General features: G+C 54.8%; 1 pseudogene; it reads left to right on the forward strand.

Moving 5' to 3' along the window:
• LOC130159852 (hydrocephalus-inducing protein homolog) overlaps positions 1 to 21,997 on the forward strand; it is a 98,954-nt pseudogene that overhangs the window by 48,159 nt on the left and 28,798 nt on the right.

Below are 21,997 nucleotides of genomic sequence, written 5' to 3' on the forward strand. Positions count from 1 at the left end.
CAGATGGCTTCAATTAACGGGCTCAAAGTAACTTGCAGAGGGCAGCGTGGTGGGTCCTCGGCCATCCCTTGGGGCAGCCATCCAGCCGTCCATCTCTGATGCGCGCTGATGCCCGCTAGAAGCAAACGTTGGCAGCTCTTATTGCCAATGAAATCTGTCCCAGGAGAAGCTAACGATCTCAGCGCTGAGCTTCTCGAAGCGGTTGATGCCAGCCCTTGCCTGGCGCTCTGGCTCTGGCGTCCAGTGGTGCAGGCTCCTGCAGGGACAGAAATAGCTGCTGTCTTTGTCTGCCCAGCACGTGCAGCTATTGCATCGTGTTCTGGAGCATTCACGCCTAAGCAAGGAGCAGGGATCTTGTCAGAAGTTAGATTTTGGCCTTCAGAGCAGGGGGATGGATGCTTTTAGCGTGTTCCCAAGGGATTTCTTGTCTCTGGGACACAACCTGGACCGGTGTAGGCAGAAGCTGACCTAAAAACCTGAGCGGAGCTGGTCCGGCAGAGCCTTTTGGTCCTGGCAGGTCTCCTGTTCAGCGGTGCACTGTGCTGCCCCTGGGACCCACACCAGATGCTAACGGAAAGGATGAGGATGCGATGCAAATCGTGCTCCTCCGGAGTGGGCTGTTGGCCTGGCAGGGCACGGTGGGTCTGCGCTGGGTCACCCTGGGACACTGCGAGTCTGGCTCCATCGAGACAGCCTGTCATTGATCCTCAGTAATAGTTCCTTGGGTACAACTTACTGCGCGGCTTGTTGCCAAGCTGTGATAAATGAGCTTTGTCAGATAGCAGACTTGCAGATTCACCTCTGGAGCAGAGCTATCGGGTCTCCTTTTCAAGCAAGCTGCTCGGTGTCAGCGTGAATCGGAGGAGAAGTTGTACATTAACGTCAGTGAAAACCTAACGCCCACTGGCTCGGTGTGAGTGAGCTGGCTGGGTAGCCCTTGGCTGGCGGCAGCGCAGCCGATGCCTCCGAGGCCAGCGACCAGCTGCAGGGACCACAGGGGAGGGTTGGTGGGAATCCTCCGTGGTCAGTGAGGTCCCAGTGTTTACCCCGTGGCAGCCACCTGCCTCCATCCCAGTCTCGTCTTGCTTTTTTAAAAATTTTTTTCAAGACTCTTTTTTTGAAGCCCTAGAGGACAAATTAAATGGAGCTGAGTGTATAAATGTTGCTGGTGCCTGGAATCGTTTTGATGCCTTTGGCACGCTCCGTTATGGGATGCAGGCATGCAGCCCTGACCTGCTCTACGTGGAGGGCACAGCCAGCCTAAGGAGTTAGCGTAGCGGGAGCACCTACGCTTGCTGCTGGGACCCTGAATGCTCAGCAAGTTATCGCTTCCCTGGCCTCCAGCTAGCCTTCACCTTGTCAGCAGAGGTCATTTTGGGGTGTTATTTTAAATGTTTCTGTGACTTCAAAGTGCTGCTTGGTTTTCTGCTGCTCTTCTCCCTTGGGCTGGCTGGTGTCCTGTTAGAGCTCAGAGCTGCCAGCCCGCCGGACAGAAACTCGAGCTAACTTCACCTGGATCGAGCACTTGCTTTTATCATGTCAGGCCTCTGAGCACACCGTTGTTTTCTATTTAAAGGAAAAAAAAAAAAAAAAAGAAAAGGAAAGTAACCCTCTCCTGGACAATACTGTAGAGTTTTGGATGAGTGGTGCCTGTCATCCCAAACACAGCGCTGAACTGTGATGCATGTAGCACTGATGCTGTGACGGACACTTGAAAGCCACGTGTCTGCATCCCAGTGCATTTCCTGCTGGCCCGGGAGCACTGCATGCATTTCTTTTCTGCGAGCTTGCTCCTTGTGAATGTGGCTTTAGGTGGGCTGGAGGGGTCCAGCGCCTCTGTTGCCCCATCCGTAGAGGGAGGCCCGTGAGGACCCAGAGGAAAAGAGTGCTTGGGAAGCCCAGGCCATGCCCACAGGGCACATGTCTTGTGGTTTTCTTTCTGCTTCTTGTTTCGCTGCCCTGCTATAAACACTTAGAGCTGACTTTGCCAAAGCAGAGGGCCTTGGGGCACCTCACTGCAGGTGATGATCCGTGGGAACAGAGGGCTGCAGCCCTTGAGGGGCTGTTGAGAAGCCTGACTCTTGGGAAAGAAGACTTTGGGGTTTCATCAACCGCTTTTGCAAAGTTATTCTTTGGGGTCTCAGCAGTATCCCCCAGCCGTGTGGCTGCGGCGGGGGGACTGGAGCAGTCCTGGCTTCCTCTGGCCTGGAGCCTTTATGGCAGAGCTGGCCACCGTTGTCGGGAAGCCAGGAGATATCAAGTGGCTTCCCTGGGTGTGCCCTCCAAGAGGGAGGCTGGAGGGACAGTAGCATTCTCCTGAGGGTGAGCATCCCTTGGGTCAGACAAAGCTGGGTTAACAAAGTGAGTCTGTTAAGGGAGGGTAAAACAGAGGTTGTATGAGCTCCTGCACGGGTGCTGTTTCCAGGCACTGTAGCTCAGAGTTGGGGAAACGAAGCCTTCATGGTTTTTACCCTCATGTCTTTAATCCTTTTCTGCATCCCGCAGGAGACCAGGGTCCATGGTTTCCATCCTAAGTTACTGTTTGGCTCATCTTACAGGCTGGCAAACGCTCGCGCTGGAGGATTGAACCCAGTAAAGGAGTGATCCCCCCCGAGAGCGAGGTGTCTGTGGCCATCATAGCAAACTTGGACGACACCGAGAGATTTGAGGATGAGGTGAAGGTGTCCATAGAGAACAGCCACACCTACGTCATCCCCGTCCAGGCTGTCGGCACGGGCACAACGATTGTCACCGACAAACCCATTGCTCCGGAGCTCAACTTGGGCCTCCGCTTCAGGTAGGGATCTCTCGGCTCCCACTTCCCACATGGGCTCGGCAAGGAGTTTTGCTGTAGTCCTTCAGGCTAGTTGTTCTTCAGTGCTCGAGGTCCTGGCTCTGCTTCACTGAAGCCACAGGAACTCCTTTAGGAATGTTCTATGGCCATTTCAAAGTCGTTAGATACCCTCAGAAGCTACCAAAATGGAAACCAGTTGCTAGGTTGTCCCTGACTTGTCTTTAGTTGGAATATGTTTATTTCCATACTTTATCAAAGAATGAGCTGGAGGAAAACAGCAGGTCCCAGAAGCCTCCTGCTGGAAAATGCTACATTACAAGTATAAACATATTTCTGTTTGCAATAACGTTGCTTACCTTTCCAGTCGCTATGGACTATTCTCTCGCAAGAGTGGAAAACCTTGGTGGTAGCTTGTTAGCAACTCCTCGACTGAATTAATGGTGCTGGTTTATTTCCCTTGTGCCTGGGAGTCCTGCAGGAGCTGCCGAGTTTCTTTGCCCTGTATCATCCATCAGTTTGCTCGTCTTCCCCGGTTCCCCGGCTGGGCCGCTCTTTAGAGGCGCTTGCTCTTCCCTCGTTTCCCCCGCCCGCTTTCCTTGCGGTCTGCCAGCACTGCGGCGGCGGCAGCCCGAGGCAGAAGCGAGCGAGGGTGCCTGCAGGAGCAGCTCTGAGCGGGAGAGGAGGAGAGGTTGGCTGAGGTTGGGTGGGATAAATTGCGTGTGCTACCTGAAAGAGCTTAGCTCGGGAGGGGGCATTCGCGGATCCTAGTGCGTGTGTCTGAAACTGGCTACATTCTTATAAATGGGAGAGAAAATAAGCCTTTTCAAAGCGCTGTTGCTGTCGGAGTCCTCTTGGGACGAGAATAATACTCTTCTCCAAGTGCCTGTTCCTTTTGCTGGCTGCAAAGAGGCTCCACAGTGCTCTGATACCTAAATTTTGGGCTAGAAAGAGGAGGTTGATGCTGCCTTAAGCATTTAGGCTAGATTAGTGGGGTGGGGTGGGGTGTTGGGGTGTGTTAAATGTGCACCCACAAGCCCCCCAGGTAAGCAGGGACATTACAGGGAGATTGGCACTTGGCCAGCGTGCCCTGTGCTCTGTGCAGCCACAGATGGGCTGCACAGCGGAGGGGAGAGTGTGGGTGGGATTGCTGTCGTCGTCCTCTGCCCCCCTTCGTGTCTTTGCCCGCAAGCTAGTTGGGAGCCGCCGTTGGCAGCGGGTGCAGAGCTGCCACCAGGTGAGCTGGGGGGACCCAGGTGACATCCCAGATGAGGTGGGCTTTCCCAGAGCCACAAATCAGGCATCTACCCAGAGCTTCCCCTAGCCTTCATCTGCCGCTGTCCACAACAGAAAACCGGTTCATACTAAGCCTTGTACACATCATTTGTAAAGTGTGTTTCAAAGACTCGTTTGTTCTAATCTGTCACTTCTGTGTTGGTGTTTAGCTGCTTGTGGCAGACGTGCATTTTGCAAGCCACGTGTTCTGTACCTTTCAAAAACCCAATAACTGTTGTAGGAACAATTCTGTTCCTGGTGGTGCTCAGATTTATAGAGGGTAGAATAATTATTCCACGCTGGCCTGCAGTTAGTGTTTCTTTACATAATGGAACCAATTTCCATGGAATATTCGTTTTGGTTTATATCTAGCTGTAGAGGTCAATCTCTTGTTGTCACTCCATTCCCTCAGCTGGTAGACCGGGTCTTGTTGCTGTGTTTGTCTTGGGCGAAGCTTATGCTGATCCTGCGTTCTCACAGTGCGTTTACCTTCCGAAGACACAAAACCATCTGCCCTGTTCAGCTGATGCGTTGGGGGCAGGGAGAGTTGGATGCTCCCTAAGAGATGGGGGAGTGAGGGGGGTAAGATGGGCCCCGACGGTGGGATAACTGGTGCCCAGATCTCCAGATGAGTCTCTGCACCCTGCCAGCTCCCCAGTAGCATCTTCAGAGGAAGCCACCTGAGGCAGCAGCTCCCCAGGGGCAGGTGAAATGGCAGCAGAGCTGTTCGTCCACCCACCTGCAGCCAGGGCAGACCAGCTTCGTGCCTGGTGCAGGGAGACCTGCAGGACGCACCTTGGGAAAACCCTCTGAGTGCTGAGCACCAAAGGGTGATGCTCTGCTCGCGAGTACCTGAGGTGATGGATCTTTGCGAAGCTTTTCCTTGCTGTACACAAACTGACCAGCTGCTGGATGCTGAACTTCGGGCCAGCCGAGGTCTGGCTTTGGCTGAAGCTTTGAGCTAGGTCAGCCTTTTCAGAGGTGGTTTTGTTGCTGGGCGTGTGGTCAGATAACGCCATCGGGGTGCTGAAGCTGGGTGACCGCTGGGAAATAGCAGCTCCCATAACGTTTTCCATCTCTGCTTGTCTTCTAGCTTTGATCGCTGCTGTTACCGTTTCAAGATGACAAACAGAGGACGACGCACCCACCAGCTGTATTGGTCAACAGAAGGCTTCCCCACGTTCAGCCATCGTGACCGTCTCCGTGCCATCAGTAACACCAAGGGCACAGATTCCTCCCAGAGCCCCAAACCTGCCTGCCCTGTGTTTAAGCTTCAACCGCTGAGGACAGAGCTGATGCCGGGCAAGACTGTGGAGATGGTGCTGGAAGGCTCCTCCAGCACTCCCCAGGTGAGGTGCCCCACGAGGGCTGCGCCCTCCCCACCAGGTCACCTCCGCTGGGGCTTCTTCCGACCCCTTGACATTTGCCTTGGGAAGAGGAGCAAGCGCTTTCCAGAAACTGTTTTAATGCCACAAGTTGCCATGGCAGCACCGGCTGCTTTCCTTGCTGGCCGCCATCAGTGTTTCCATAGCCACCATAAACCCAGCTCGCTGGTACCAAAATGCGGGCTGAAGGGAATGTTGCTGCTTCAGAAGCAGAGGGCAGGTTACAGGGTGTCGTGTGCTGAGGCAGAAAGGAAGGGCGGAGAAAATAAGTTACGCTTAGGCTAGGAGCAGAGGCTGTAAATAAATGAAAACATGTGAGGTCATAGATCTGGTGAAAAGAGTGAGTTAAAAAAACCCAAGCACCAAACCTGTGAAGAGAGGGAGAGTCTGAGAGCAGCATCATTTTTCCTCTGTAGACAAACATGGGCAGAGGCTTGTCTAGCGCCGAGTCCTGGAGGAGAAAAAACAGTGCGTGCCAGCCCTGATGGTCAGAGTGACGTTCATCCACGTGGGAAAGTGTTCCCAGGGACCGTTATAATTGACAGCTTGACTTGTTGTCGGTATTTCCATACCAGCTCACCCCAGACTCTCAGCCAGCCTTGGTGTCCCAAGGGCAGCCGGGTCTGGCAGCACCCTTGGGTGGCAGCTCAGCAGGGTCACGGGGTGTTCTCCCCCCCCGGGCCCTTCTTTCCAGGCCAGGGGAAATCCAACTCTGCAGAGGAGCTGCCAGCTAACCCTGGTGTACATTCCTTGGCTCTGGGACCGCTGGGCCCAGGTGTTTAAGCAAATGTGGAATGAATCTTCATGAAGCTCCTGCTGTTCCTAATGATCTGAAAGGTGCTTGCAAGGGTTGCCTCAGTGGCAGCTTGCAGAAGGCTTGATCGCTCGCCTAGCTGAGTGCCCTCATAAATAGGATGCAGCATAACAAGAGGAGGGGGCTATTGAGGAGAGCAGTGGCTGTAAGTTGCGGCAGGAATAGGGTCCGTGGTTGGGTGGCTAGCAACTGCAGCGTGTTTTGTGGATGCCCTGCCAGCACCTGCTTGGGTGACGCGTGACTCTTGCATGCAGGTGGTGAAGGAGCGGCTGCTGTGTCACGCCGTGGTGGGGAGCAAGGCGGGGAAGGCACAGATAATGCAGATGGACGTCACGTGTGAGTTCGTTGATCCCGTTCTGCAAGTGTCTACCAGAGAAATCGCATTCCGGGTGGAGAAGGTAAGTCTCAGGATTGCATCCTGGCATTGAAGAGCGTGGCTGATGGCCGAAAGCCTGCGGGGTGTGCGTGCCTGTTAAACACGGGGGGACGGGGATGGTTAAACCGCTTCCCCAAGTCCACGGGGCTTTGGCTATCGATTCGAGCCAGAGCAAGCTTTGGCCGTTACCACGAGATGGTTCTACCACAGAGATGGTGATTTTGCTGCCCTGGGGTCGGGGACAGTCACAGCTCTGCCCTTCTCGAGGTGGAGGCAGGATCGAGCTGCTGCGCCAAGGGCACAGGTGAGGCAGTGGGACCCGCGAGCGCAGCGTGGCCGTTGCACAGCTGCCTTGTGCGCTGGGGCTGCTGGGGGAAGAGCCGATCGCTGCAGCTGAGCGATGCTAAACCCCTCCTCACCCTTCCTGAGGTGCTTTGTGAAGTAAGTGAGGGTATTCTTAGTGATGAGATGGTTTTCTGACTTCAGCGAAGTAAAGCTGAGATTGCAGCTGCTGCGCTGAGGGGGGATCGTAGCCGCTTGTAGAGAGACACGCATTTGTGTAGTCAGGATGAAGGGAGGTTTTTGAGGCTCCTCCAAGGCATGGGGATGTCTGAACGCCGATCCTGCAGGGAAGCTGAGAAAAATGGAGCTTCCTGCCAATTCCTCAGGCTGGTGAAGGAAAACTGTCATCTTTTGTCTCTCTCTGCCTTCCCTGCTCTTGGCATGGATGCTCTTTGCGTTTCCCTCAGCCTCACCTCCTTCAAAGGACCTGCAGTCATCCCTCAGCTGCAGTGATGACAACACCGATGCAAAACAGGAGCCCTTTAGTCTCTGGCTCCTGACTCCTCCATCATCTTTCCCTCTCCAATGCGGTGTCTGAAACAGAGAAGATTGTCCATTATTTAGTTTCTGTATTTTCAGGCCTCTCCTCTGGTTCCCAGGCTTCCAGAGAAGCACAAAATCCTGTGAGCGGGCGGTTCACACTTAATGAGAAGCTTTTCAGCTGTTCCTGATGTCTGCCTGTGTTCTGCTTGATGCCCCGTGCTCTGGTTTATCGAGTGCTATGACACTGCAGCTGTTGGATATCGATACATCCAGAACTAGTTTCCCAACCACTGCCTGGTTGATGTGAACCCTGCAGGAAGGCCAGAGCGATGCATAAGCAGGAAGAAATAGCTTAGGCTGAGCTTGACTGTGAGGCTACAGACACTTTGTCACTGGAGCAGGGACAGCAGGACACACGTTGCAACCAGACCGTTGAGGTTTCTAGCTGGCTGTTTGTGCGTGTAAATGTTCCAAGCTAACCTTAGGCTACTGCAGGCTCTCTCCTCCAGGCCAAATCCTGCTTGCTTTTCTCTTCTGACTAGCCATCCCTGCTTTTATGAGGCTCCTGGAGCCACTAAGGCTGTACGAAATGACTGGGGGTGAAAATCGTCTTGTGCCATTCTGCCCAAGAGAGGGTAAACTGGAGACAAGCGCTCTGGGTTCACTTTCTGCTTTTGACCTTGGTCAAGCAGCTGCCTCCTCTCGAGGTGCTGTTCCCTCGTCTGTATGTGAGACTGTTTCCCGGCCCCCTGGGGGATGCTGTGGTTTCTAAACGTGAAAAGCACCTGACGTTCTGAAAGAAAAACCTTGTAGAAGGGTAGAAACTAATACAGACAGTGAATAAGAGATGTGTGCAATTTTGGGGTTGAAAACTCTGAAATGCGTCGGAAGGGAAGGGAGGTGCGTGGCCACTTCAGGTTGTTTTTTTCTTGTCTCCTCTTTCTGTAGCTACCCAGTGACGTCCTCAGCCTACAGCATAAGCCTCTTTCTTTAAAAAACATGTCCTCCCTGCCGCTGGGCGTCGTCCTGGCCTTAGACCAACCCTTCCGAGTCTGTGATGCGGCCCGGCAGCCCCTCCCTGCAGATGTCCAGGTGAGCAGGACCTTCCCGCGGTGGGCTTTGAGGAGGAGGGATGTGGCGGTGCGTTCCTGTTGGGAGGTCCTCTGGCAGGGTCTCCTGTAGAGTCAGCAGTAGCCTGGCCCCAACTCAATCAGATCTGAAGCGAGCTGCTGGAAGAAACAAAAATACCCGAGTTGGGAAGATACTTCGTGGCTCAAAGCCATGAGGAGAAGGGAGCAGGCACCTAGGGCTGGGCAAGCCATGGAGTAGAGGTATCTCCTGGGACTTGCAGCAGCCGTCCTCAGCCAACCTCAAGAGCAGCTTGCTCTCTGTGAGGGCAGCTCTGCCTTCGGGAAGGCTGAGGATGCTCCTCCCACTGTCGCCTGGCACCTGCCCTGTCGGTGGTGGAAGGCGCTGGACATGGGCTCTGCTGGACACGCGCTGGTGGAGGTGCGGGCACCGTTCCTGTGCCGCACCGGTGACTGGCCCCTGCGAGGCTGAGGCTGCCGTGCCGGTGCACTTGTGCTGTGAGGATAAAGGAGTTTCTCTGGAGTCAGGGCAGCAGCCCTGGCTTGCCGGAGTGCTGGTTCGGCTGTGTGTTTAGCACAGAGCCTCTGTGGGTCCAGAATTCAGTAGGACAATATTTATTTCCCCCTGGTATCGATGCAAAGCGCAGAAACGTGAGCCTGCAATAGTCTGACGAGAGCGTGGTGCTTGCAGTCAGGCACTCGCTGTAAAGAACGTGCAGGGTGGGCTGAGAAGCCCACGCTGAGGTCATGCTTTAAGACATTGACGTGTTCCATGCTATCCAGCCTTGGACTTCATTACGCTGGTGTTTGATCTTTTTAATCTCCTTGCAGCCAACGAAGCTGGAGGTAGGGGAGGAACGTCATTTCTTCATCGGATTTAACCCTGCTCACGAGGAGCGTCTGAATAGCTGGGTGGCAGAGAAGGCTCTGAAGATACAGCTGCTCGAGCATCCTCACGAGGAGCAGGTCACTGTTCGGGGAGAAGTCTTCTTCCCAAATCTCCAGTTCCAGACCATGGCCGTGGACTTTGGGTGCATCTTGAATGACACTGAGGTGGAGCGTTACATTGAGATGACCAACTGCAGCCCGCTTCTCGTCCGGTACCACTGGTCATTCCTGACGGGCGGCCACGCGAGCCAGCTGAGGTATGTGCACCGTTGCCCTCTCCTTGAAGCTCCTCTTCCTAGTGTCCTGTCTGTACCTGGCAAAGACCCAGGCTGTTTGCCTGGGATCTGGCAAGCAGCTTTCAACTCTCCCTGGTGGGAATAACACCTGCCAGCCGTGGTCAGGCTAGTGCTCAGGGAAAAGGTGATCTCTGCCGGTTGGACGCTGCAGGGGAGACCATGTTCTCCAGCCAAGCTGGGGCTGTATGACACTACTAACGCTTTTTGCTTAGCCCATACCCTGGAGTCCTGCTGTGCCTCTGGAGCTACAAAGCCACGCTTAGGCACGTGGACGGTAACATCACCGGTTTTCCATCCCTGCCGACCCTGTACGTTGTCATTTCATCCTAAGAGCCTACATAGGCGCTGCCACCAGAAGGACCTGCTGCTGCCCCGGTCCCTTGCTGCTGCTTTGCTGTAGCCCCCGTACTGGTTCCCCGGGAAGGAAAGCTGCTGTGGAGAGCTGTGCTCGCAGACCCTGGTGGCCTGAGGCAAACACCACCCTGGAGAAGGGAGTTTTTGTCTGTTAGCTGTTTTGTGAATGCGATGTGCAGTTGATTCAGCATTTTTCACCAAAACGGCAGGTTCTGCTGGGGCTGTAGGTCCAGCTGCAGGTGTCAGTGGGAGCGCTTGTCTGAGCATCCCTGGGAGGCAGGGCATCCAGCCCTGGTCAGTGGTTTCCAAGCCCAAGAGCACTCTTGCAGTGGTGCTGCAGCACGTCTATAAACACATTTCTAGCAGTTCCTCCCGCTGTGGCCTCTCTGCGTAGTACAGAAGTCTAGTCTGGGCGGTTTTAATGGCAGTAGCAACTGGTTTTTCCATAATGCCCTGGGAAACCAAGCAAAGTTAACCACTGCGCGTTGAAGTGCTGCTGTTGCAAATAACAGAGATCATAAATAAACAGTTTTGTTTAGGGAGTTGGAATTTGGCTTAGAGGAGACTGGGCACTGGCATTAGCTATGGCGGTGAGGAGGGCTTGGGGGAGAAGCTGTGGACACTGGGGTAGCCCGTTCACAGCGGGGTCTTACCAGGGAACGGCCGGTCTGGTGTGGCCCTTCATGCGCGGCACCTTCAAGAACAGACCCTAAAATGCAGGGGAAAGTCTGCAAAAGCAGGTGCAAGGAGGTGGACAGGGAAAGAGTAACAGGGCTGTAAGCTTTGCTCGGAAGCCCCTGTCATCTCCTGGTAAATTAGATTAGGGTTTAATTACAAGCTAAGGGAAAAATCTAATGTTGATGGTAGAACAATGCATATATTTTATGATAACAGAGAAACACACACATTGGAGCAAAGCCTGTGTGGAATTAATTTCCTCTGGGGCCACTTATTGGCCAGTTGCCTGTTTGGTTTGGTTTTTGGTTTTTTTTTTTTTTTTTTAGGGTTTTGGAAATGTGACTGCTGAATCAGTTTTCAGCTTTTAATTCCCCCATCTCCACTTAAACTAGCTTTGCTGGACCTGAGCCTGCAGGTTCTTCCGGCAGACGCTGAGTTACCCAGCTCTGAGTTGGTAGCAGCTGAGGGTCCTGAGCATCTGGCAGGATAGCTGAGCATCTGGCAGGATAGCAGCCCCTGCTCCAGAGGGTTTGGCATAGCCCCTTTGCTGGCTCGTTAGTGCTGTGGACGTTAGGACAGCTCCCTTTTCTGCTCTGCATGTTAATTCAGCAGTAATGTGCTCGCTCTGGGTCCCTCAGCAGACACCATGTGATTCTCCATGTCAGGGCTGGAAATGAAGATGGTCTCCAGGCTATTAACACCTCAGATGGCTCATTAAGAGCCCAGCAGAAGGGCAGCATGTCAGATATTATTTCTGGTCTACATTAAGCACTGTTGCTATTCTAAATTATCAGATCAAACTAACTTGGTCTGACATCGAGGGAATCAAACATCGGGTCTCGTGAAGGCGAGATCGATAGAATTGAAGCGTCCACACTTCTAACCTTGCTGGAGCTGATCGCCAGAGACTCCCAGCATCAATCAGACACACACATTTATTTTGGCCAGGAGAGAAAAATGTTGTTTCTCTGCCTGGACAAGACTATTTGTGCTTAAAGTGGGTTTGGTTTTTTTGTTTCTTCTAATTGTTCAACCCATTTTTGCCTCCTTACTCTTTAGTCACTGCTGCTACTTTGAGCAATCGTATCAGCAACACAGTCCAGCCATTGCTGTGCGGTTAGTCATTTCCAGGGCGCGCACAGTGACAGTTGGAGCTGTCGGATCTCACTGTAGTGATGTTGCTTCTCTGTCTCCGCGCTGCCTGGTCTATATGTCAACGGGTGGCTCAGTAAATGCACAAATCTTAGCTCAGCAGAGGAATTTATCCTAGCAAAGAAATAGTCATCAGGGCATTGGGACAAAATGCAGTTTCTAGTTTTTGCTCTTGGCGAGGGCAGACCATCACCACCACCTTCCCCAGCTGCTGGCCATGTGGCCCAGCTCAAGCCGCGTGTTCCCACAGGGTGCACTGGGCAGGTTTTGAGTTTACTTCTGTATCACATTGTTTTGTTTTCAGTTGCAAACACCCTTGAGCTGTCTTGCTTGTTCCAAAGTCCCTTTTTAATCTGCGTCTGTTGGCCTGCAGGACAAATCAAAGTGCATCGTCGGGGTCCGTAAGCCTGTTTAGATGCCTCAGGGGCGCGTGGTCTCTGGTGCTTTGCCCTGTGACAGAGCTCGGGCTTTGTTGGGGGGCTTGTTTTCCCCCGGTGCTTTGGCTGTGCCGAAGGGATGCACCAGCGTGTGGTCCCTGGGGGCCTGGGCAAGGATGCTGGGCGTGTGGGTGCCACGCACCAGGGCAGCAGCCTCAGCGCTGTTAAAACTCCTGCATTTAATGCAAAGGGGTGGTGGCTCCTGGCACGTGTCCTTGGTGCTGGCAGGACCTGCAGGGACCTCGGGTCTTCAGATCACCGTTCTGGGGTGTCTGTCCTGCTGGTGGTGGCTCTCACACAGCCTGAGCTGGCAAGGTCACGTCATCCTGCCTGAATCTTCACGCGCAGTTTGCAGAAGCGTTGTGATTTCTAGCTCCTCTATTTTGGGAGGTGGGTGTGGGAAGTGGTGTGAAGCTGTGTCCTTAGGAGGCTCAGAAACCAAGAGACAGGCTGAGATGATTTTTTTCCTAATGTCTCAGCGGTTCGGATGGTGGGTGGCACAAGGCTGTCCTGGCCCTAGCAGGAAGGACTCTTCTCTCCCTGCTGTCAGTGTGCCTGTGCTGCCATTGAATCCCCCCTGTTAATACCTGGATCCATTTTGTCTCATCTGACGGGTGGTCAGGTTGGGTGAGATGGACACAGGGGGGTTAACACCTTGCTGTCAGCCCCTCCAGCCCCAGGCTGACCTGCTTATGTCAGGAGGCTCCTCATCTCTGCTCCAGCGTGCTGGTGGAGGCACTTCCGCAGCCCTTTGGCCCCTCTGCTTTGGGGCTGGTCCCTTCTGCAGGTGGAGGAGCCGCTCTCTGCTCCTTGCCTTCATCCCTGCGTTCACAGCCTTGCTCTGAAAGTGCTGGAGGCTGCCCAGAAGGTCCTGATTCTGAGAAAGGGTTACCTCAAGCCTGGGCTGATGCCAAACATCTCATCATCTTGCCCTTCTTTCCCAGGACCAACCCCCTTTCCTTCAGTGCCAGGAAGATGTCGTGTCATAGAGATCAGCTTTCTGTTGACACCTCGGGTTCCTCACTCCCTTCCTTTTCATGTGATGCTCATTGTTGTTCGTTTTGACTTTCCCCCACTGGAAAGAGTCCCTGGCTGTGCTGCTTCACGCTTCGCCGCAGCAGGACTTGCTAATCGCATCATCTCCCAGCGCTGGGTCCCAGAGGGCTTCTACTTTAGAGGGAAAAATACTGTTGTTGTCTAGGCACCACGGTCTGGTGAAGTTGCCTCAAACTGTTCTGTAGAACTAGAGGTACCTTAATAAATGATTATGGATTTTCCATCTCGGGGGTTTCCCTCTCCTCGGGAGCTGTTACTCAGCCGCAGTATTTATCACGAGCCACTCTAAGAGCTGCGGTTTCATTTCCTCACCATGTGCATCGTAGCGAGCGGTTCTGGGACAGCTGCCGCGATGACGGCCGGACCCAGGCACCCAACGGGTGCGTGGGCTGGTGCGTGGCTGGAGGGTGTTGAGGTGCTCCTCTTGGTGGCCTGACACTGCGGGCATCTCCCCTGCCGCCAGGGAAAGGTAGCGTGCAGCTGCAGGCTGCCCAAAAGCACCACTGTCCCAGCTGAGCTGGATTTATCTCATCCTTACAGAGCTGCCCAAGTCAGCGGCCGCTGGAGGTGTCGGGCAGTTTGGTCGCCCATCAGGGCGCCCCAACATGCACCCGGGTGCCTGGGCTGAGAGGAGCAGAGGTTGCGTGGGTGGGACCGTAGGTGGGCGATGCGCTGCAGGGCTGAGCGAGCACCTTCATCCCCTCCAGCCCTGGTTTGTTCTTCCCCACGGACGGTGCCGAGCTGTTGCTCGGGGTCCCCGTGGCGTCCCAGCAGCAGGCGGAGGGAGGGCTGTCAGGGGCTCACCTGGGCCAAGCCGTGTTCTTGCATGTCGCTGTAGGGAGGGCAAGTCAGGCGGGATCTCTTCCGGGTTATGAAGAGCAGAGCCTGTAATCCAGAAATGAAAACCAGCCTTAGATACGAAAGACAAATCTTTGTTTGGAGCCCGTGGTTCAAGGCACTGAATTCCCAGCTGTAAAAAATGTGCCGTGTTTGACGGCGGGGGGAACGCTTACGACTAGGCACAGCGGCAGGTAGGCATGGCCTGAGCGCGTCCCTCCACGTGGCGTTGGAAATCCAAGCAGAGCTACTGTGAGCACCTGCTGCAATTTCATACAGGGACCATAGTCAGAGTCACTTGGGAATTCTGAAAACGTTAACTCATATGCTTTTTACTGGCTGCTGTTGCTCAAAGGATAAACTCGGCTCTGTTTGCAAAACGAGCGGTTGAACTGCTTTGCTGAACCATTTGCCAAATTTGTCCTCCAACAGTTTGTGTTTAGAAACTGCTGGGGAGGTAATGATGGCATCAGGACGTGCCACACCGGTTATAAGCTCGTTTCAGCAGAGCTGCAGCCTTTGTGGCACGAGGTGCGGTTCGAGCTGCTGTTTTGCAGCCAAGGAGTACCTGTGGCACGGCAGGGAGCTGAATCTCGGTGTCGCGATTGGAATAGATTGATTAAAAATGACCAGCGTTTCCTTCCCCAAAGTACTAATCGCGGCTGCTTTGGTGCTCATCGGGGATCAATGGGCTGTTTAATTGCGAGTCTCTGCCTGGAGCCGCTTGACGTGTCTTCCCGTGTTCCTTGCGTGTGCGAAGGTGTCCCGTGCTGGGCTCGTGCCGGCTCTGTCGGGGTTCAGGCACAGCAGGCGGCGGGCTCCGTCCCTGCTCCTGCCATCGCCGCTGCTGGTCCTGACCCGCAGCTGTGCGTAACCGCCCAGGGGAGAATTCAGGGTAAATACCTAGAAGAGCTGAAAACCTCCTTGCGGCGCTGGGTCTGTGCTGGCGCATCGCCATCCAGATCTGCCCCTTTGTGTCTCAGTCCCACCTTTTTGTGCAGTTTGTCCTTTTGTCTCCCTGCAAGGTGTTCACCTCTGATATCTGCAGTTCCTCATGGCAAGCAGTTGCCACTGCTGGACCAGCGTTGTCCCTGGGCAGCCCCCAGCATTGACCTGCTGCATCCTGGTTCTGGAGCTGCCAGGTCGGATCCATTCCTGGGCTGGCGGCACCAGTGCCCACCCAGGGGCCACGTCCTGCCAAGGAGCTGCTTGTCCAGGTCTTCCTCCCTCCTACTGCAGCTTCATGATGGAAGTTACGGTTTCTTCCAGGTTCAGCCCTCCAGCACCTAAACTGTTCATCAAACCCCAGCCACCGAAGGAGGAGGGAGCCTGCTCGGAGCACTCAGCATCTGCAGAGAGCAGTGTCAGTGATGGATGCGTAGAGGAGCCAGCTGAAGCCCTGGGAGCAGTGGGGGATCCTGCCCAAGAGCCAGCAGATGCAGAGGACTCCCTGGAAGCAAAGGTAGATTTTCTTGTACGCTCACTGTTTTGCGTTGCCTCCCCCAGCTTGCCACCAAAAAGCCGTGCTGGTGCCAGCGTAGCGTCCCTTTTTTGCTGCCCTGCTGCCATGTGCCCTGAGAGTGGGCTGGGCAGCAGGGCCAGCAGCTGGACACGGGGCTTATGGGGAGGGACAAGTAGGGTAGTGTTGTTTGGAGAAGCCCATTCAGGTCCTCCTGACCTGTGGTGGGGTTGGGGTTTTTTGGCTGGGTTTTTTTTGCACTGTGAAAGGAGGGGTTTTACCTGCACCGTGATGTGGAGGCTTCCAGTTCCCTTCCTCTGTCAAGCCCTGCCCAGTACTGGTCTCCATGTACCACCTTCTCAGCCCCAGCTAGAGCCACCCGTTGTCACGTCTCTGCCTTCGCCCGAGCCCCGGTATTGCAGCGATGGCCACAGAGCTGCCTTTTTATAAATGGAGACTTGACAAAGTCGCTGTCTTTTCCTCTTAGTATGGGAAACAGCCTTTGGTCTGCTGACCTTCCTGGTGAGCCTCGGTGCTTTGGGGCTTGGCCTCGGTGCTAGTGGGAGCTGATGGCACCTTTTGCTTCGCGTGGGACAGAGGCTGCTCCTGGGGCAATAAAAAAGGATATAGGAGAGCACAGGAGGTTCTGAAAGTGCCGGAGTTGGTGTCAAGTTCAAGGAGGGGGGTCGCACCTGCTGACATCTAAATATCAGTGGTTTTAATGTTGTAGCTCTGCACGTGTTTTCTGAATCAGGAAAAAGGATACCTGGTAGGCATAAAGAATAGCGCGGCTGAATGTTTTCAGATAGAAGCATGAAATCATTTTTGTGCCCTGCTTTGTTGCCATGTATGCACAGATAAAGCAGGGAAATTCAAGGGGATATGGCTAGGTAGGATCCAAAATTGCTTCAAAGGATACATCTGGGTTGCAGTGTTGTCTTCTGCTTGTGTCACTGTATCAAGGCAATGTCCATGTAGCCTTCCTGGGGAGGTGGGAGACCATAAGCCTGGGAAAGATGTGGGTTAGCGTCTTTGGGCATATGCCCTTGGCAAAGCTTTGCAGGCTGGAAGATGTGGAGACAACAGAAAGAGCACTGAGATGTGAGAAGGCTCAGCCCTCCCCAGTGCTTTATCTCCTTGGAGAGATGTAGCCTCTGGTTAGGCCTGAGGATGTGCTGTACATACCCTGCCCATGTCAGAGCCCCAGCGCAAAGCCCTCCTTCATGTTACCGAAGCAGCAGGTATTCTTAAACTTCAAGAGCAATCACAAAGCCCTTGCTTATAAATAGGGGTCAGAAGCCCAGGGACGAGGTTCCATTTAAAGGATGGCACCTCTGAGGTTAAACACCAGCCCTCAGCTGCTGCAAGGCAGGAAAACATCTCAGCTGCCTTTTCCAGGATGGTGTTATTCAAGAGAAATGGCGATCCTCAGCCCTCCGGCACTGACGAGTGCACAAGGGGAAAGCTAAGCACCACCTGAAATGGGACAGCTGTGCCAAGGACTTCTGAAGTCCTTATTTCCCCTTTTTGACACTTCTCGCTTGCAGCTGCATTCCTATTGTTGTCATGGAGAGCCTGAGCTGTCCAGGGGTGGGGTGTTTGGTGCGTTTCTTGGGCAGGAGTGAGCAAAGCTGGGGTGTCATGAGGGTGCAACGTGCCCTCGAGGTCCCTGCCAGGACAGGGTGCTGGGAGCACCCCGCTTCCTCGTGCAAGCCGGTGGGTCCGAGCCCACCTGCCGGTGTGACACGGGCTCCACCTGCACCTCGTGTCTCATCCGCACGGGTCTTGGACCCACACTCGGCTAATGGCACAGGCGTCCCCGTACTTGGTGTGTGCCTGTGTCCCATCTTAGCTGCTCTTGGCTCGATGAGGCGGTGGAGCCTGCAGCACAGTGATCCCCCTCAGCCCAGCCAGCTGCCTCCTGTAGCCCATGGTGCTTGTTTTCCAGCTGCTGCCGTCCGCTGCTGTGGATCTGGAAAGTCGGAGGCCGGTGAGGACCCAGGAAAGGATGCGGTTTGTGGAGGTGGAGCCCCTCCCCTCGGGAGCGGAGGAGGTAAGTGGGCATCTGTCTCACTTCCCCGTTCCCAGCGTGGCAAACAGTTACGTAGCCCCTGCTGCCACTGGTGGCCCTCAGTGCTGCTCACGGAGTGGCCTCGCATCCCTCCCAGCACGTTGCGCAGCGCTGCTGAAGCAACCGGCCATGTAGGGCTGACCGAGGGTCCTGCCTGTGCAGCGCCTGTGGAGGGTGTATTCATCTTGTTGCTCATCAGGTGCTCGGTAGGAAATTTTTGCAGTAGCTTTTGCAGTAGCTTTTGCGAGAGCAGTGTGTGGGTCGGAGAGAGAGTGAAAAGTGTCAGGAATCAGACGAGCTGGGCTGAAGTCCACCCCCAGCTCCAAGGGCTCTCATCTCCAAGTCTCGTGTTTTTCTGAAGGCAGTAAAAAGTGTTTTTAAAGGCAAGTTCTTCAGCTGAGAGAATGTCTTGCTGCCAGGAGACATCCCAAATTAATTTAGTGTATTAATACATTAATTAGTATGGGAGAAGATTTTTCCCAGGGTCTCTCCCACCGGTAAGTGGAATGGATGCAGAATGAGAGTAGGGTGATCTCGCCTGTGATGAAGAGGCCCCTCCAGCCACATCTGTACTTTGCTCCAAGCCACGGCTGCTCTTCTGCATCAATTTCCACGCTCGACATCTCTGTCTCTCCTCCCCTGCCTCCAGGTTTTTGATGTCCTGCCACTGTACGGCGTGCTGCCGCCGGGCAAGAGCCAGGGTGTCACATTCACCTTCGTTGGCCGCACAAACATTGCTGCCCGTGTCACGGCGCTGTGCAGTGTGGAGGGAGGCCCGACCTACGAGATTGCGCTGAGTGGGGAGGCTTCGCTCATCAACTACTTCCTTGACGTGACGGAGATCGACTGCGGGCTGCAGGTACCGCACGCTTCTCTTGGCAGAGGTCCTTGTCTTGGAACTGTCGCCGGCGCGTTGCTGCCCACCGAGGTCTAGGGCGCTCTTCCCTTCCCAGCTACTCTGTTGGCTCTGTCGCTTGGAAGTACTGCCTTTGGGTGATACATTCTGCATCAGAGTTGTTTTTTAATGGCCATCTCTACCCCCCCATATTTGGGATTTCCTCCTCTTCAAGGTAACGAGCGCTGCCTCCCGGGACAGGCAGGGACCCCGTGGTGATCTCCAAAGGGACATGTCCCCAGGACCCTCATCCGCCCATCCGTTCCTGAAGCCTGAGGTCCAAGGAGATGCTTTCTTTTAATGCTCTTGATTAATCAACAAAATAAACCAGGGAGGAAGTTAACTTGGGCTTCCAGTCACTGCAGCTGGCGAGAATGTCCCAGAACAGTTGGCACTCCTTTTCAGTTAAAATCCCTACAGACCCTTCCAGCTGTTGGCCCTGTTTGGCTGTTGCCCTGTCTGTCTCTACTTTTGCTTCTGTTTTGCCTGCAAATACTTGTATGCAGGTGCCTCTTGTTCTGAAATGCCTCGATGCCTCCTCTTTTGTTTCAGCTGGCTGTTAGGTGACACCTTAAAGAGCAGAGGGCTTGTATCCCCTGGTTTATTTATTACTGCACCTCTACGTGCTGCCGTCGATAGTGTTCCTGCGTAGGGCTAAGAGGTACCCTGTGGCTGGGGGTTGCCCAGGTTAACCCAGGACACCGCAGTGCCTGTACCTCCTCTGCGCTCCCTGCTTCTGCGCTGTGTTCATGTGCTTTCAAGCCAGGGAAAAGGGAAGGAGACTCCCAGCAGCAGACCTGCGTCTGTAACTTCCCGCTCCTCTGTCTTCTCTCCAGCTGTTTAACAAAGTCAGGGAAGCGGAGGTCACCCTGCAGAACAGAGGGAAGATGGGATTCACCTACGTGGTGCTCGGCTCCAGCGCAGCCGCTGCGGACAGCCCTCCGCTCGGCGTGCCCCTGGCCGTGCCCAGCACGGTGAGTAGCACGAGTGATTCACCCTGGCCAGGCTGCCCAGGAGAGGGTTATAGGGAAAAAAGGTGGTGGGGTGGGAGGAAAAAAAGAAAAGGAAGACAGAGCCACAAAACCAGCACGGAGAGCCAGGGCTGTAAGCAGCTGCTGCTGGGTGGCAGAGAAGGTCGAGCAAGCGCGGTCCTACTAGAGCCCCTTCATGGCCTTTGCTGGTGGGTGGCTCTGGCATCCTGCAGCAGCCGCCGGCGGGAGGCACGAGGGCTTCGGTAGCTCTTTGGACCCCGAGTGCTGAGCTCTGTGGTTGTGCCGACACTGGAGCCAGATGGTGCAGGCTCTTGTGAGGGTCACCTTCCCCAGGTTGTGTGGTCAAGCAGGGCGTACTCCCTGTCCCTGCCTGTAAGAAACCCCACCTGCCCCCTGCCAGCACTAAGCAGGACTGAAATACTGTCTTGCCTGGGCATGAAGCTGCTTTGCCAGAAATTTTAGCAGCCCCTGTATTGGTCCCTCCTCCAGCTTTGCTGCTTTGCAGCAGTTTTGTGGGGCAGCGAGGGGGTCAGGGAGGATCGGGGCTGGAACAGCCAGGAGAGGAGTTTGCAGCATCCCGGCGCCCCAGCTTCTTAGTCCCGCGTGGATGTCTTTGAGCTGAAGCAGCGTTCTTACCTTTGTCTCTTTTTGCAAGGGGAAGAGGAAGCCAAATGGCTTTCACATTGTTTTCGTGCCCGTCTCCTACAAGGGATGACACACTGATGCCCTCTTCCCGCGGGCTTCCGAAGACGCAGCTCTGCTTGGACCCGTGCAGCCAGCTGCTGCAGCAGCAGCGTGGGTGCTGGCAGCTTGGCAGGGCTCACCTTTGCTGCAGCTGTGCTGTGCGCTGGAGTACGGGCTCAGGGGACCAAGTGGCAGGAGCTGTCCCACTCAGCGGCTTCCCCTGCAGCGTGAAGGGGAGCCGAGGGTCCAGCCCAGCGTGCAGAGGGCGAGCCAAAGGCGTCTGCGTCTGTGCCCGGTCACCCAGAGCCATGCTGCTGTCTGCTTCCATTTGCTCTCGATGTGGCTGGCGTGAGCCCAGCCTGAGGCTTGGAGAGCCTTTCTGGAAGCCCAGAGAGGAGATGTCCTTCCCAGCAACACCTTCTTCCCTAGAATTTGTCCTAGTCTGCTCCTGCATTTCCAGAGATGTATGTTTGCAGGTCGCTGTGAGTCTGGATGGGCTCACGCACCCCTGGTGTAACCACGCAGGCAGGAGATGTTTGGTTGGGATGATGAATGAGTCAGGCCCTTCAGCAGCAGCCTGGGAACCACTGACGTGCAGTGTGAGGAGCTGCTGGCCCTGCTGAGGGCATGGGCTTTAGCTCGTCTTCCACAGCAGCTGGTAAAAGAGCTTTTCTTTATTCAGTCTGGCTCTTGCTAGCAGAGGGTAAGCGCTGTGAGCAGCAGAGCTGCGCTCCTGCTGAGCAAAGGGCGGTCTGTGCTGTGGGAATGCAGCCTTGCGAGCCCTCTGAAGGACGTACTGCACCCTGGTGTAGGAGACTCGAGCTTTTAGGATACGAGAAAGCCAGAAGGCCATGTTGTCTGACGTTTTCTTCCATAGGAGAAGCTGTTTTCTCTTCTCAGTGTGTCTGTCGCCTGAGCCGTCCCCCCACCAAACGCTCTTTGGTGCATTCCCTCTCTTGTCTCCCGTGCCCTGCAGGGTTACATTGGACCTGGCAAGGAGCAAGTGCTCAAAGTCTGTTACCTGCCAGGAGTGCCTGGAGTCTTCTGCAGGGCTTTGCAGATTCAAGTGGGTCACCTGGAACCAGCAAGCATCACCCTGAGAGGAGAAGGGACCCTTCCCAGGATCTGCTTGGACCTGCCCAGGAACATCAGCGGTGAGCACTGCCTCTCTGCTCCGCAGGAAGGTCCCCTGGCTTTTTCCCCATGTCATATGCCCACAGGGCAGCTCACCCCCACCCCCACTGAGCCTGGAGGTTTCAGGGCTGTCAGAGCAACACTCAACCCTCGGGTTGCTTCCTGAGTCTCTAGTAGGTGAGTCCATGTGGGCTTTGCCCCAGGAACCACCCTGCAGAGCTTGCCAGCATATCTGTCGGAGGCCTGGGAAGGTGGCGGCTGGGCAGAAAAGCTTGGGGAAGCTGTAACGCGGGCTGGCAGGGATGTTGGCAGGGTTGGATTTGCCATGGCGTTGCAGGGGATGGGATGCTCCTCTGTAGAGGGGAAGGTGGGTGGTAGTGAACGTCAGGATTCAGAGAGGAGCAGCAGCATCCACTTCCCATAGATTGCTCAAGGAGTTTGTTTCTGGGAGAGGCCAGCATCAGGGGAGTGGGGCTTCCCAGCTTAAGTGGGATTGGCACGGCGTCCACG

The sequence above is a fragment of the Falco biarmicus genome, chromosome 16, assembly GCF_023638135.1.
Source record: "Falco biarmicus isolate bFalBia1 chromosome 16, bFalBia1.pri, whole genome shotgun sequence".
Classification (NCBI taxonomy): Eukaryota; Metazoa; Chordata; class Aves; order Falconiformes; family Falconidae; genus Falco; species Falco biarmicus.